Consider the following 13,907-nt stretch of genomic DNA (forward strand, 5'->3'; position numbering starts at 1 on the left):
TGAATTAGCAAGTATACAGTCTATAACGAAAATACCTGAAGATGGAACGACTGTTCCGTTCTTCTGATCTTCCTTTAGCTTCAAGCAATCTCTCTTCCAATGCCCCTTCTTCTTGCAGTAGAAGCATTCGGATTCAGAAGTGGGTTGACTGACCTTCCTCTTTGCAGATTTGGCGCCAGTTTGCTTAGTTGGGCTGGCCTTGTTGCCACCTTTCTTAGCATTCCTCTTCTTTCCAGATTTCTTGAACTTGCCCCCACGCACCATAAGCACATCCTGCTTATCACTTTTGAGCGTCTTTTCAGCGGTCTTCAGCATACCGTGAAGCTCAGTGAGCGTTTTGTCCAGACTATTCATACTGTAGTTCAGTTTGAACTGATCATACCCGCTATGAAGAGAATGGAGGATGGTGTCTATAGCCATTTCCTGAGAAAATTGCTGATCCAGCCGACTCATATTCTCAATGAGTCCAATCATTTTGAGAACATGTGGACTTACGGGCTCGCCTTTCTTAAGCTTGGTCTCAAGAATTTGCCTATGAGTCTCGAATCTTTCGACTCGAGCCAGATCTTGGAACATGTTCTTCAACTCACTGATGATTGTGAAAGCATCTGAGTTGATGAACGTTTTCTGCAGATCCGCACTCATGGTGGCGAGCATTAGACATTTCACATCCTTGTTGGCATCAATCCAACGATTGAGGGCAGCCTGAGTGACCCCGTCGCCAGGAGCTTCGGGCATCGCCTCATCTAGGACATACTCCTTTTCTTCCTGCATAAGAACTATTTGCAAGTTCCTTTGCCAGTCAAGGAAGTTTTTCCCGTTCAACTTCTCCTTTTCGAGAATTGATCGAATGTTGAATGAATTGTTGTTTGCCATATTAAAACTACAATTGAAAAGAATAAACAAATAAATAACCATTCACAGTTTCTCTTAATAAACTTAAATTCTAGCATACATGCATAATTCAATGTTTATTAAGCATTTTATTCAAGTTATGTGTTCCGGCAGGTGTGAATAAAATGATTCCAAGATCCTAAAATCATTGAAGAACTAAGCACAGTTTGTCGACTTAATCCTAGAACATCTTAGGTAAGCAAAAGCCTTTTGCTAATAGTCTAGAAACTATTCTTGGTTGATAGGTACGTCTAAGAACTTATTAGGTAAACCTATCGAATTTGCCACGACATAAAAGGACTCCTTACTTATATCGTTGAGTTTCACCAAAACTAACATGTACTCACAATTATTTGTGTACCTTGCCCCTTTAGGACCAATAAGTAACACCTCGCTGAGCGAAAACTATTACTAGATTGATGTAAAGGATATCCAAGCAAGTGTATATTTTGGCATGGCACCTTTTAACTCAATTTTTAAGTTTGGAACTTAAGGCTCTTACTATGTTGGTTAGATTTTAAGTGAACTAAAATCCTTAATCATGCAACATAATCAAGCTTTTGATCTCATGCATTTTAAGACATATTTAAAGCAATAAATAACTTAAAACATGCATAAGATATTTGTGATCTAGTATGGCCCGACTTCATCTTGAAGCTTTGACTTCAAAGTCCGTCTTGAAAATCTCCGTGGGAGGCACCATTTTCTTCAAATAGGATAAGCTATAACTAATTACAACTATTTGATGGTTCGCAGACCATATTTGAATTGAAAAATAACTTTGGTACTTTAGACCAATTACATTCAAATTAATGGTACGCAGACCATATTTTCTATCCTATTTGGGCCATACTAGTCACTTCATAACCTGCAAAACAGTACATATACAATATATACCATTCACCCATTCATTATCATGAATGGCCCACATAGCTGGTTAGTAAAACACATTATGCATCACGTAAACATTTGCAGCAATTAATCAAGGGCACCAATAATCTACCAATTATTCAGTCCTTATTAATTCTAATCGAGTTGTTTTAACCTTAAGGATTTGTAGACCTAATCAAGAGTATATGACTAAAAAGCGCTCCCACTCAAACCAATAAATTCATATGCTTTACTAATTTTAAACATAAAATTGTATTTCTAGTCTAACCGGAAACATACAAATTTAATTAAAATTTAAAGCTCATATAAATTTATAATTGAATCCAAAAATTTAATTTAATTTCAGTCGCATTTAAATTAATTCATGATTTTAATTTTAGTAAAATAATTAGAATAAATTCCATTTATTATAATTATAATATTCAAAATTAAAATCCAAGAAATTAATTCAAATTATTAATTTTAAAATTAATTAAAATTACGTGAACTGAAATTTTCAAATTAAACATTCAAAACGATCTAATCGTCACGCAAACACCCTACGCGTTGCACGCCCATGGGCCGTACGCACACAGCCATTGCTGGCCATGTGCGCGCAACCCATGCGCTCGTCGCATAGCTGCTGCTGTCCTATCGCAAGCCTCCGCACAGCGCCCCATCGCACGCGAGCTATCGCTCGCAGTGCGCGCGCGAGATCGCTCGCTGGGCGCGCTGGCTCGCTCGCTGTGCGCGCGAGCCATCGCTCGCTGGGGCGCGACATCGCTCGCTGGGCGAGCGACATCGCGCGCTGCGCGCGCGAGCCATCGCTCGCTGGTGCGCGACATCGCTCGCTGGGCGAGCGACATCGCGCGCTGCGCGCGCGAGCCATCGCTCGCTGGTGCGCGACATCGCTCGCTGGGCGAGCGACATCGCGCGCTGCGCGCGCGAGCAGTGCTGGGCGCAGCGCTCGTGGCACGCGAGCTTGCGCACGCTGCGCGCGAGGCTGCGCGCACTTGTGCGAGGCAGCGCGCGTTGTGGCGCAGCTCGCTTGCTGCCCACACGCGACTGCCTTGGCTCGCCCTTCGCCCATGCCCATTCGTTCATTGCTCGTGGCACACGACACAAGGCAGGGCTGCTGTCTTGTGCTCGTGCACTACGCCCTTGCTCATTGCATTCGTGCCGCACGGGCGACGAGCTCCCTTGCTCGTCGTCGCATGCCCGCATTATACAACACCCCTTAAGGGTAACACGAAGCGTCCATTGCTTCGTGCGTGCAAGTTATTTGAACGAATCGCATAAAATTTTAAAATTTATATTTAAAATTAATGACAAATTAATAAATATTATTAATTTCATAATTTTAGGGCGAAAAAATCGAAAATTTATTATCCAATTGATTTCCGATTGATATGGATTCAAGTCTAGGTCATAAAAATTTAAAATTTATCGTAAATTTACAATTTTTATGGTGGTTTTTAATCATAGGTTTCTAATTAAATTACAATTAATTATGAAAATCAAATTAATTCTAAATTATTCTAATTTTCAACAAATTAATCATAATTACAAATTAGATTGCATAATTAACAAGACTAGGCATTCAAACTTGTTAAACATATGCAGTAGGTCAATCAAAAATTCAAGATTTATCAACAGGAATAGCAAATATTTAATTTAACATCTTAAATTTACGAAATTTTGCATTCGAAAAACTAAAACCTTCGAAAAGTCATAGTTAGGCTTCGAATTTGAGAATTCTGGGTTCGGCAGAAAAATACTATTTTTGTCAAAATTTTAGAATGCCTTTTACATGCGGAATTGACACAAAAATCACTCAATTCGGATGAGTAATGAAGAAACTGCCGAAAAACTGCGTACATATAATTAAATAAACGCAATTTGCAATTAATTAACAATTACGAAAATTAATCACCCCTTTTAATTCTTGCAAATTTGTAATATTTAACCATGTTCATGCAATTTAGATTATGAAAATAATAAGGGGCTCGTGATACCACTGTTAGGTTATGATACATATGACATTACATAGATCATGCGGAAACAACCATTAACCCAGGACAACATATTATTTACACATAATCATATAGCATAATTTAGATGCATACTCTTTGTTGCGTGCCCTCCCTAGCTGCGCCCGAACCGAACAAGAACAAGTCTTTTAGGACTCCAAGTGTCGTCCCTCCGTAGATAGTCCACAGCACGTCCGGATCCGCCTTAAGATTGACCAACTAGAATCGCCCTTAAGGTACTAGAAAATTTCGGCACTTTTGAGCAAGATGTGTGTTTGATTTTCTCTCAAAAACTCACTTTTGAATACTTTGAAACTTGTGTATAAATTATGACCCCTAGGCCTTTATTTATAGAGTTATGGAAAAGGAATCGTAATCCTAGTAGGATGCGAATTAATTGGAATTAGAATCCTACATGAATTCTATTTAATTAATTTATCCAATTAGGAATAGAAACTTAATCATACACTGACTCTTGTAGATTCAGGAATCACGCATGAGCACAAACTCACACACACACGGCAGCCACAAGGGCTGCCCATGCGCGTGCGAGCAGCAGCCCGCGCGGCACGGCCCACGCAGCCGTGGCCTCTTGGCGCGCGCTGGGCCTGCCTTGCGGTAGGCCTGGCCGCTGCCTTGGCTGGGCTTTGTGGCGCGCATGCTTGCTGGGCGATGGCCCCGGCTTCGTGCTGGGCCTTCGTCCGGCAAGCCTCGTCCGATGCTAATTCGTACGATACGCTTCCGATTAAATTTCCATTTCCGGAATCTATTTCCGATACGAACAATATTTAATATTTCCGATTCCGGAATTAATTTCCGTTTCGAACAAATATTTAATATTTCCGTTTCCGGAATTATTTTCCGATTCCGGCAATATTTCCGATTCTGACAATATTTCCGTTTCCGGTAATATTTCCGATTCTGGTAATATTTCCATTTCCAACAATATTTTCCGATACGTACCATGTTTCCGTTTCCGGCAACATCTACGACTTGGATAATATTCATATTTCCGATACGATCCATATTTCCGTTTCCGGCAATATCATCGTTTCCGGAGTATTCATTTCTTGCCTGTGACGATCTTAGCTCCCACTGAAACCAAGATCCGTCGGTTCCGAATATTCATAGATGGAGTATTTAATGCCATTAAATACTTGATCCGTTTACGTACTATTTGTGTGACCCTACGGGTTCAGTCAAGAGTAAGCTGTGGATTAATATCATTAATTCCACTTGAACTGAAGCGGCCTCTAGCTAGGCATTCAGCTCACTTGATCTCACTGAATTATTAACTTGTTAATTAATACTGAACCGCATTTATTAGACTTAACATAGAATGCATACTTGGACCAAGGGCATTATTTCCTTCAAAACCACCTCTAGCATTTGTACTCATTGGTCCACATACATCTGTATGGATTAAACCCAATAGTTCATTTTCTCTTTCTCCAACTTTAGAGAAAGGTTGCTTTGTCATTTTGCCAAGTAAACATGATTCGCATTTACCATAATCCTCTAAGTCAAATGGTTCTAGAATTCCTTGCTTTTGAAGTCTTTCTAAGCGTTTCAAGTTTATATGGCCTAATCGACAATGCCACAGATAGGTGAGATCTGAATCATCCTTTTTGGCCTTTTTGGTATTTATATTATATACTTGTTTGTCGTGATCTAATAAATAAAGTCCATTGACTAATCTAGCAGATCCATAAAACATCTCTTTAAAATAAAACGAACAACTATTGTCTTTTATTAAAAAGAAAAATCCCTTAGCATCTAAGCAAGAAACTGAAATGATGTTTTTAGTAAGACTTGGAACATGGAAACATTCTTCCAGTTCCAAAACTAGCCCGGAGGGCAACGACAAATAGTAAGTTCCTACAGCTAATGCAGCAATCCGTGCTCCATTTCCCACTCGTAGGTCGACTTCACCCTTGCTTAACTTTCTACTTCTTCTTAGTCCCTGTGGATTGGAACATAAGTGTGAGCCACAACCTGTATCTAATACCCAAGAAGTTGAATTAGCAAGTATACAGTCTATAACGAAAATACCTGAAGATGGAACGACTGTTCCGTTCTTCTGATCTTCCTTTAGCTTCAAGCAATCTCTCTTCCAATGCCCCTTCTTCTTGTAGTAGAAGCATTCGGATTCAGAAGTGGGTTGACTGACCTTCCTCTTTACAGATTTGGCGCCAGTTTGCTTAGTTGGGCTGGCCTTGTTGCCACCTTTCTTAGCATTCCTCTTCTTTCCAGATTTCTTGAACTTGCCCCCACGCACCATAAGCACATCCTGCTTATCACTTTTGAGCGTCTTTTCAGCGGTCTTCAGCATACCGTGAAGCTCAGTGAGCGTTTTGTCCAGACTATTCATACTGTAGTTCAGTTTGAACTGATCATACCCGCTATGAAGAGAATGGAGGATGGTGTCTATAGCCATTTCCTGAGAAAATTGCTGATCCAGCCGACTCATATTCTCAATGAGTCCAATCATTTTGAGAACATGTGGACTTACGGGCTCGCCTTTCTTAAGCTTGGTCTCAAGAATTTGCCTATGAGTCTCGAATCTTTCGACTCGAGCCAGATCTTGGAACATGTTCTTCAACTCACTGATGATTGTGAAAGCATCTGAGTTGATGAACGTTTTCTGTAGATCCGCACTCATGGTGGCGAGCATTAGACATTTCACATCCTTGTTGGCATCAATCCAACGATTGAGGGCTGCCTGAGTGACCCCGTCGCCTGCGGCTTCGGGCATCGCCTCTTCTAGGACATACTCCTTTTCTTCCTGCATAAGAACTATTTGCAAGTTCCTTTGCCAGTCAAGGAAGTTCTTCCCGTTCAACTTCTCCTTTTCGAGAATTGATCGAATGTTGAATGAATTGTTGTTTGCCATATTTAAAACTACAATTGAAAAGAATAAACAAATAAATAACCATTCACAGTTTCTCTTAATAAACTTAAATTCTAGCATACATGCATAATTCAATGTTTATTAAGCATTTTATTCAAGTTATGTGTTCCGGCAGGTGTGAATAAAATGATTCCAAGATCCTAAAATCATTGAAGAACTAAGCACAGTTTGTCGACTTAATCCTAAAACATCTTAGGTAAGCAAAAGCCTTTTGCTAATAGTCTAGAAACTATTCTTGGTTGATAGGTACGTCTAAGAACTTATTAGGTAAACCTTCGATTTTGCCACGACATAAAAGGACTCCTTACTTATGTCGTTGAGTTTCACCAAAACTAACATGTACTCACAATTATTTGTGTACCTTGCCCCTTTAGGACCAATAAGTAACACCTCGCTGAGCGAAGACTATTACTAGATTGATGTAAAGGATATCCAAGCAAGTGTATATTTTGGCATGGCACCTTATAACTCAATTTTTAAGTTTGGAACTTAAGGCTCTTACTATGTTGGTTAGATTTTAAGTGAACTAAAATCGTTAATCATGCAACATAATCAAGCTTTTGATCTCATGCATTTTAAGACATATTTAAAAGCAATAAATAACTTAAAACATGCATAAGATAAATGTGATCTAGTATGGCCCGACTTCATCTTGAAGCTTTAACTTCAAAGTCCGTCTTGAAAACCTCCGTGGGAGGCACCATTTTCTTCAAATAGAATAAGCTATAATTAAAACTAATTACAACTATTTGATGGTACGCAGACCATATTTGAATTGAAAAACAACTTTGGTACTTTAGACCAATTACATTCAAATTAATGGTACGCAGACCATATTTTCTATCCTATTTGGGCCATACTAGTCACTTCATAACCTGCAAAACAGTACATATACAATATATATACCATTCACCCATTCATTATCATGAATGGCCCACATAGCTGGTTAGTAAAACACATTATGCATCACGTAAACATTTGCAGCAATTAATCAAGGGCACCAATAATCTACCAATTATTCAGTCCTTATTAATTCTAATCAAGTTGTTTTAACCTTAAGGATTTGTAGACCTAATCAAGAGTTTATGACTAAAAGGGGCTCCCACTTAAACCAATAAATTCATATGCTTTACTAATTTTAAACATAAAAATGTATTTCTAGTCTAACCGGAAACATACAAATTTAATTAAAATTTAAAGCTCATATAAATTTATAATTGAATCCAAAAAGTTTAATTTAATTTCAGTCGTATTTAAATTAATTCATGATTTTAATTTTAGTAAAATAATTAGAATAAATAAAATTTATTATAATTACAATATTCAAAATTAAAATCCAAGAAAATAATTTAAATTATTAATTTTAAAATTAATTAAAATTACGTAAACTGAAAATTTCAAATTAAAATTTCAAAACGATCTAATCGCATCGCAACAACCCCACGCAACGTACGCCCATGGGCCACACGCACACAGCCATTGCTGGCCATGTGCGCGCAGCCCATGCGCTGCGTCGCATCGCTGCTGCTGCTTTCCCTCGCAAGGCATCACGCGAGCTGGTGCTCGCTGCGCGCGCCAGCACTCGATGCACGCGAGCCATCGCTCGCTGCGCTCGCTCGCCAGCGCTCGCTTCATGCGAGCCAGCGCTCGCTGCGCGCGCTTGCCAACGCTCACTTTATGCGGGCCATTGCTCGCTGCGCGCGCTCGCCAGCGCTCGCTGCGCGCGCTTGCCAGTTCTCGATCCTGCGAGCCATTGCTCGCTGCGCGAGGCATCGACGGTGGGCGTAGCACTCGTGGCACGCGAGCTTGCGCTCGCTGCGCGCGAGGCTTCGCACGCTTGCGCGAGGCAGTGCGCGCTGTGGCGCAGCTCGCTTGCTGCCCACACGCGGCTGCTGTGCCTTGCTTTCGCCCTCGCCCATTCGTCCATTGCTCACAGCCCACGACACAAGGCAGGGTTGCTGCCTTGTGCTCGTGCACCATGGCCTTGCTCATTGCATTCGTGCCGCATGGGCGACGAGCTCCCTTGCTCGTCGTCACATGCCCGCACTATACAACACCTCTTAAGGGTAACACGTAGCGTCCATTGCTTTGTGCGTGCAAGTTATATGAGCGAATCGCATAAAATTTAAAATTTATATTTAAAATTAATGACAAATTAATAAATAATATTAATTTCATAATTTTAGGGCGAAAAAATCGGAAATTTATTATTCAATTGATTTCCGATTAACATGGATTCAAGTCTAGGTCATAAAAATTTAAAATTTAACATAAATTTACAATTTTTATGGTGGTTTTTAATCATAGGTATCTAATTAAATTATAATTAATTATGAAAATCAAATTAATTCTAAATTATTCTAATTTTCAACAAATTAATCATAATTACAAATTAGATTGCATAATTAACAAGGCTAGGCAGTCAAACTTGTTAAACATATACAGTAGGTAAATCAAAAATTCAAGATTTATCAACAAGAATCGCAAATATTTAATTTAACATCTTAAATTTACGAAATTTTGCATTCGAAAAACTAAAACCTCCGAAAAGTCATAGTTAGGCTTCGAATTTGAGAATTCTGGGTTCGGCAGAAAAATACTAATTTTGTCAAAATTTTAGAATGCCTTTTACATGCGGAATTGACACAAAAATCACTCGATTTGGATGAGTAACGAAGAAACTGCCGAAAAACTGCGTACGTATAATTAAATAAACGCAATTTGCAATTAATTAACAATTACGAAAATTAATCACCCCTTTTAATTCTTGCAAATTTGTAATATTTAACCATGTTCATGCAATTTAGATTATGAAAATAATAAGAGGCTCGTGATACCACTGTTAGGTTATGATACATATGACAATTCATAAATCATGCGGAAAAAACCATTAAGCCAGGAAAACATATTATTTACACATAATCATTTAGCATAGTTTAGATGCATACTCTTTGTTGCGTGCCTTCCCTAGCTGCGCCCGAACCGAACAAGAACAAGTCTTTAGGACTCCAAGTGTCGTCCCTCCGTAGATAGTCCACAGCACGTCCGGATCCGCCTTAAGATTGACCAACTAGAATCGCCCTTAAGGTACTCTGAATTTTCGGCACTTTATAGGCAATTGTATGACTGAATTTTGCTCTCAAAAACTCACTTTGAATACTTGAATACTCGATGTAAATATGTGACCCTAGGCACCTATTTATAGAGTTATGGAAAAGGATTTGGAATCCTATTAGGATACTAATTTATTTAATTATAATCCTACTAGGACTCTAATTAAATAAACTAAATCTTTTAGGATTAGATTTAATCATATGACAAATCCCGGTAGCTTTAGGATTCGAGTAGCACACAAACACACACGCACGCACAGCAGCCCACGAGGGGCGCCATGCGCGCGCGCGCAGCCCGCGTGCTCGCAGCCCACTGCCGCAAGCCCACACGCTGCCGTAGCCTTGGCGCGCGCTGGGCCTGCCTTGTGATTGGCCTGGCGCAGCCTTTGGCTGGTGCGTTTGTGGCGCGCTGGCTTGCTGGGCGATGGCCCGGCTTCGTGCTGGGCCTTCGTCTGGCAGGCCTCGTCCGATGCTAATTCGTACGATACGCTTCCGATTAATTTCCCGATTCCGAAATTCATTTCCGATACGAACAATATTCAACATTTCCGATTCCGGAATCAATTTCCGTTTCGAACAAATATTTAATATTTCCGTTTCCGGAATTATTTTCCGATTCCGATAATATTTCCGATTCTGACAATATTTCCGTTTCCGGCAATATTCCCGATTCCGGCAATATTTCCATTTCCGATAATATTTTCCGATACGTATCATATTTCCGTTTCCGGCAACATCTACGACTTGGATAATATTTATATTTCCGATACGATCCATAATTCCGTTTCCGGCAATATCATCGTTTCCGGAGTATTCATTTCTTGCCTGTGACGATCTCAGCTCCCACTGAAACCAAGATCCGTAGATTTTGAATATCCATAGATGGAGTATTTAATGCCATTAAATACTTGATCCGTTTACGTACTATTTGTGTGACCCTACGGGTTCAGTCAAGAGTAAGCTGTGGATTAATATCATTAATTCCACTTGAACTGAAGCGGCCTCTAGCTAGGCACTCACCCCACTTGATCTCACTGAATTATTAACTTGTTAATTAATACTGAACCGCATTTATTAGACTTAACATTGAATGCATACTTGGACCAAGGGCATTATTTCCTTCAGCAACGACATTTGCCCGTAAGCCCGTAGCCAAAGGCTTTTGCAACGACTTTTGTTGTTGCTAAAAATATGTTTTACGCAACGACGTATTCCGTTGCGTTAAATTTGTCGTTGCCATAACTTTTTGATTCACTGTACAAATATATGTTTATGGCAACACCAAAAGTCGTTGCAATACATTACACATACATGTTTATTGAATAAAGAATTGATTTTTATGATGTTAAATTAGTTTTAATGAGATTTTCAAGTTAGGGTTTTAACCTAGACCTAATGAGTCAATTGATTAGAATAATTAGGTGATTATTTTAATTATGATAATCAATTATATTTTTAGATTTGAATAAAGGCTTAAAGTGTTGATTTTTATTGATTTTAAAGACGAAAAAAGTATGTTTTCGTACTAGGGATTGGTTTTGCAAATTGAGACGATTATATTATTGAAAAACGATTGAATTCTTAAGTTTAAATAAGGTTTTAGATTTTATAAAGTTGCTGAAAATTTAATGAACATGGAAATAATTTAAGTTTCATTATTTTGATGATAGGAGGTGATTTCTAGTTGAGTGCTCGTTATTGCAAAGTGGCCCCTACGCTTAGGTATTCAAGGTACGTACAAGTCTAGGGCGACCACACCTTTTGTCAATGACATTACATGATTGTTGATGATGTGAATTATATTATGTGGATTCATATATGCTTTGGTGAACGATCATGTGGATTAATGTTATTGGAATTATTGAATTGTTGGTTGAACAAGCATGTTGAGATTATTATGAGTATGGAATTCATTGTCAATCATGTTGTTCAATATTTATGCATGTATGGTTTGTTTCACATGCAAGGGATGATTATTTAATTGTATGCTATTGTACGGGATGTCTAGCATACTTTGAGCCAATTATTCGTACCTCGTTGTACTATTTATTCTACCACATGTGAAAGGTTAGCTCATGTAAGCCACCGCACATGTAAGGTTCAGTTGGGAATATTTTGTATGAAATGAATTAGGATTTGTCGTGCAAGGGCACAACCCTCATGTTAATGTGCATGATGTGGAGTCTCACTTTTGTGAGGAGGAATATGGTAGTAATTTCACAAGAGTCTTTCTTGGTTGATCACAAGTCTTAAAGCATTAAAATAAGATTGTTTTGTTGTTGTTTATTAATTGAATGTACATTGTTGAGTCTTGAGTTCACCTTCAAATAAAATATTAATAAACGTAAAGTGCAACCGGAACAAGCTTCAAAACTCTTGGAACGTATATACCTTGAGTATGAACAATGGGGGGAGTCTTGCCGGAAAGCTCGTACTCCTACTAATGATACAAGACGTTGTTTCATTTATATTATGCGCAGGAATTCCGTCGGTATGGCCCAACACTCGGTATGGCCCGATTTTATTATTTATTATTTGGTGTATGGTTGGCTCCCATCACCTTTTCCTTTATGGAACTTTCTTTTGGCCCGTTCGAAGCTTATTCTAATTGAATTGTGAGTCAAGAGTCGAGTCTTGTATTCATGATTGATTGTTTATTATTATATGGCTTTTGCATGTTGATTAGTACTTAGTGAGTGATGCATGTTTTAGTTTCATTCACTCTAGGCTTGTAAGTACTCAGCTTTTGCTGACTACGTGCTTTGTGTGTTTTGGTCATGGCCTTTGCCTTAATGACCCTATGATGATCTATCATTTGCACTTGCATTGATGGGGAGTAGAATAATATAGCAGGTTGGTAGATCGGAATCATGTGGCTTGGGATGATCGAGAGAGTTGCATGTTTTCGTACTTTGAAACTATTTAATAATACTTTAATTATGTTTGAAATGTTTGAACTATTTATGTTTTGATTTTGGCCATTATGGTTCCAAATTGTAGTCGGCCTCGATATTTTATTAATTATGTTTTTAAAAGTTAGTTGACATTAATTCCCGCTGCGTAATTCTGGTAATAGCCTTAACCGTTATCGCAGTGGCGGTAATGCTTTAGTAATTCCTTTATTTTAAGTTGGAAAATGGTTTTATAAAAGCAAGGAATTATTAGGGTGTTACAGTGCAAGGTGTACCATAAATTTATTGTACACCAGAATAACTTTTACCCAATTTTTTTTATAACTTTTACCTTTTTTTTGTAATTATTAATATGTTTTTATTAACTTTTATATTAAAAAAAATTGATTGCTAAACATTTTTAAGGGTCAAATGATTAATTTTATACATTATTAGTAACTTTGAAGATGGTCGTCCCGTTGTCGTCCCGTTATCACTTTTGGGTCAATTGAAAACAACCTCTTTGCAATTGCAGGGGTAAGGTTATGTATGTCCGACCCCCCTTACCCCGCTTCTTGCGGGAGCCTCTTTGAGGCAATGGGGTAATGATAATGATGATTATTAGTAACTTTGAATAAACAATTTTTTTTTAATGAAATTTTTTATCACTAAAAGATAGATAAATTTTACATATATTTGAGGGTAACTTTTAAACATTTAAAGTTAATTTTTAGTGTCGGTATACAATATTTATTGTACACCGCTTGTAAATGAGAGTTGTGAAACTATTTTATATATCATAGTGTTTCTTCTTGAGAATGGTTTTCCATATAAATCATTTTCCCTAAAGAATGTTTTTCGTTTATACTTTCAACTTCCTCTTTAAAATGCATATACTGATGCACCTTTACTTCAGTACAACAACAACAACACATGCGCATTAACTCTTACTCCCTCCGTATTTATTTAAGGGATATAATTGCCTTTTCCGGCCATATTTATTTAAGAGATACACTTGTCATATTTAGTTACTTATCAACCCTACCATCTAATTAAATAATACATCTAATTTACCCTATGACCCACCATCCTATTAAACAAATAATTTCATAAACCCACCCTACCTCCCACCCACCAAAATGACATGGTCCCCAATTGTTTAATTATTAAAATATTTATCCAACCCCACTTGCTTTAT

The sequence above is a fragment of the Spinacia oleracea genome, chromosome 3 (genome assembly GCF_020520425.1).
Source record: "Spinacia oleracea cultivar Varoflay chromosome 3, BTI_SOV_V1, whole genome shotgun sequence".
Taxonomy (NCBI): Eukaryota; Viridiplantae; Streptophyta; class Magnoliopsida; order Caryophyllales; family Amaranthaceae; genus Spinacia; species Spinacia oleracea.